Below are 4,423 nucleotides of genomic sequence, written 5' to 3' on the forward strand. Positions count from 1 at the left end.
TCTACCTCTTCCTCTCTAATTTCCAAAGTCTTGATCACGGGAGCAATTGAAACCCTCATTCCTATGGTTCCTTCTAGTACCCTCATCTTCATTTTTCTTTTGGGTTTCATTGTGGCCTCCAAATGACCTACCGCTTCCCCTTCCTCGTTGACTACGCCCTCTTTGTCTTCCTTCAAACCTTTTATTCAGCTTCTCTTCAACTCGTAGGGAAAACTGGTATGCCTCTTCAATGCTAGTCATTCTTACCAAACTTAATTCCTCCTAGATGCTAGGTCGCAACCCACTGATATAACGAGCAACCTTCTCCTTATTTTCTTCTGCATGCCCTGCTCTAATCAAGAGTCGGTAAAACTCCTTTGTATATTCTTGGACTGATCTTCCTACTTGCTTTAACCCATGTATCTTCTTAAACAAATCAAGTTCGTAGTCCACAGGAATGAACTGCTTCTTCAATTTTTCCACCATGTGATCCCACCTTGTGATCTTCTCCTTTCCTCATACTCAAAGTATTCTTCCAATTCATTGATCCAATCGATCAACTCATCTAGTTTCAGATTTCCTGAAAATACACCCACTTCAATTGTAGGTCTTTTCCCAAACTTAGTAATGGCCCTAAAAATCATTTCCTCTACATGATTCAGAACTTTCCCATCAAATTCCCCTTCTGGTCCAACTTCGTCTTCTTCATTGTCATCCTCACTTTCATCACCTGTGGCCACAAGTGTTCCTCTACAGAGCTCCTCCTGCAATGCTTGTACCTGCCTTTGGAGGGCTCTAACCTCCTTAGAATTAATAGCTCTGGCCCTTCCGCCACACTCTCTTCACGGAGGCATCTTCTTAACTCAAACCCACAACCACATAGTCCTGGTGCAAACTGCCTCATAGTCGGCGCTCTATCTACACACTCAGGAAAATCAGCTCTGATACCACTTGATGGGGACACAACCGAAGCACAGAATGGACACAACAGAAAAGGGAAATTATATTAACTGAGAAAATAAGCTAGTACAAATAGTACAGAGAAAATAAACTTCAATACATGCCCAAGGGCTTACAATAGCATAAATCTAGAGATAATTTCTCCTTTCAGTACCTCCTCTCAAACTCCACTCCGAACTACCCTTTACAATGCCAAAAATTTTCTTAAATAGACCCCGAAGGGTTAAGGACGAGGAGTACATTCTAGAAAGTGCTAGTAGGCATCCACCGACCAAATAGAAGGTTCCAGAAGCTGCGTTAGAAGTCGACGCAAATCTAGAAGAATCCAGAAATGGTAACCGAACTTTTGGGAGGCATAACTTTTGAACCGTAGCTCTGATTGACAAACCGTTTACATTTTTGGAAAGCTCTTGAAGCACTCTATAGCCTTATGGACTAGCTTTGCTCATCCCCCATTTTTGGCACTTTTCGAGGTTATTTAATGCCCCTAACCTAACTTTGAAGCATTCTTAGGAGGTCTCCAAACCTCGAAAAATTGCAATAACTTTCAAACCATGGGGCCTTTTGACCTGATTCTTTTTCTGGAATGCTCTAAATTATAATTACATTCATCTAGCCAATTTACACCTCCTAGTTCACCAAAATGATGGCTCAATTACATACTCCTATTTTTTCAAGATTTACACGAACACTGATAGTGGAACTGTGAGATTTGGAACCTTTGTTTGACCCAAATGTGTATCTAGAAATGAGAACACATGAAATAGAAACTAAGTCTAAGTACATTTTTTTGGGTGACACAAAATTGCCCTTATACCTCTGGATGCTCCTGCATCAAAGATGGGTAAGCTCAGTGATGCTAGCTATTTACACCCCTCTCACTCACTATATATATCTCTTGTATTATTCCAAAGAAAGGCCTTCATAGGAAGGGAGCTCCCATTCTATTCTTTTAGTAATTGAAATTGATTTTTCTAAAAAAGAACAAGCCTAAAAATAGCACTTTCAATCAACCACACAATAACATATGAAGAAGTCTGTATGTGCTAGTTAATCTCTTTTTATATGCTACCTATAATCTTGACATGTGACATGAGACATGAGACGGAAATCCAGAAGTTTGAAATAGACTGGCTTTTCTAATAAAGGTAAAAATATTGAGATAAACATCAACAATATAAATAGGTGTATCACCTTTTAGTTGTATCAATTGAATTGAGCCAATGCAAGAGTACTAATGCTCAGCAACTGCCAACACCTTGTTGTGGAACAGAGGGCTCTTCAAAAAGTTAAAATCTCCAATACATTACCAAACATTAAACATAGACTTTACATAAACGTTGTCATTATGAGAGTACATTGCGTCACTGACCATTTCAGAACTTAGACTAGAGTACATTGCATCATTCACAATTTCAAAACTTATACTAGCAATTAATGCATAATTTCTGAAGGAAACCAGTTCAGACAATAAAATCAACCAAAAAACAACACAAACAAAGAAAAGAGAATATCCAGAATACAGAGAAATAGCCCTTTTAATCTTGATTGTAGCGAGGGCCTGAAAATTTTAAACAAGATGACCTTCTCTCTTCTAAAGAACAGGTTAAAATATTCAGAGAACCGCCATTTCAATTTGAGATTTGTTTTTTCACTCACCCCTATAGAGTGACATTGTCTATCGAAACTGCGTTATAGATCAAAAGTCCCTATAAATCCCCAATACATTTCTCCAGCCCAACAAAGAACTGAGATATTCTAGGAAAAGTATCTTAATTAGAATACATGGATCATCCAGTATTTCAGAAGATAATACAAGTATTCATACTGCATGTTTTGTGAATAAAATCCATTAGATGATAAATGAACCTTAAAAACTTTGGAGCGATAAATGATTGATTTATATGATAACCATGGGACAGGATGCCCAAAAACAAGACAAACACATAAGAGGGAATACCTTACATGCAGAAAAATGACCCCCTTAAACTTGACAGTTATGAGGACCTACCAATTTGAAACAGGGTACCCACTCTGTTAAGACAATTTAAAAACTTAAAAAGAAAAGAAAATTAGAGATTCATCATTTCACTTTTAATTCGGGTTCATTGCAGAGATTCAATACAAGAATTCTTTTCACACCGATCCCCAGGCATTGCATACCAAAACCCAACCCCTTAACTAAGAAACCAAGGCCTCTTCAATCCGCAAAATACTTGATCATCCCCACATAAATCTGATATTTTTGAGGAAAATTATCATATCATCCACCATTTCAAAACATAGACTAATGTATTTATGGACATTATTTCTGAACAAAGCCAACTCAAAGGATATCCATGAACAAATATAACTCTGAAACAAAAAAATGGTTGAATTTATAATTTATCAATGGGATAAGCCTCCAAAGACAAGTCAGAAACAAATAAGAATGAATGCCTCACCCAGAGGAATAACCCCTTGATCTTGACAAATATGATTACCTAAATTTGAAATAGGGTGTCCTGTTGTCTGATTAAAAAAACTAAAAAATAAAACAAATTAAGGGAATCACAATTTTACCTTGAATTTGAGGATCGTCGTAGAGATTTAGATTCTACTGTGAGTTTTTTTCCTCCCACTTCTAATAAATTTTACATCAACACTCGACTCTGGAACAAAAAGCCATTCAAATCCCAGGAGCTTTACACAGTTTCGGTAACTGTTATTCTTTGCTTTGTTTCAATTAAAAAAAAAGCCATTCAAATCTCCCGTACATTACACCAATCCCACACAAAACTGATATATTACGTTAACATTGTCACTATGAGAATGCATAGAATCATCCACCATTTCAAAACGCATACTAAAGTATTCATTCCTGGATGGTTTCTGAACAAAACTAGTTTAGACAATTAGTGAAAATAAGAAACAACTATAACCAGTTCAGACAATTGGTGAAACTAAGAAACAACTATAGAGGAGAAAAATGGTTAAATTTAGGTAATAGACCACCCAAGCACAAGAAAAACAAATAAGAGGGTCCACACGTACAGGAACAAAACCCTTAATTTTGACAGTTATTTCGACCAAACAATTTGAAACAGGGCATCCTCTCTGTTAAAGACAATTTGAAATTCAAAAAGAAAATTTGAGAGAACTACCATTACACTTTCATTTGAGGATTATTGGAGAGATGCAAAGTGAGATTTGTTTTCCCATGAACCCAATACACTGGACAACATCGACTGAGACCATGTTGTGGATCAAAAGACCTTGCAAATCACACATATTGAAACTTTCCAGGGACTTAGAACGCATGGAATCATCCAGCATTTCAAAACTTGGAGGATAGCATTCGCACTTGCATCATTCCTAAACAAAACCAGTTCCAGCGATAAATGAACCAGAAAACAACTTTGCAATCATAAATAATTGAACTTAAAACGATATTCATGGGACAGGACACCCAAGAGAATCATGATTTCACCTTGAATTTGAGGAT

Source organism: Cupressus sempervirens, chromosome 4 (genome assembly GCF_028749045.1).
Source record: "Cupressus sempervirens isolate cs-2001-9-10 chromosome 4, ASM2874904v1, whole genome shotgun sequence".
Lineage (NCBI taxonomy): Eukaryota > Viridiplantae > Streptophyta > Pinopsida > Cupressales > Cupressaceae > Cupressus > Cupressus sempervirens.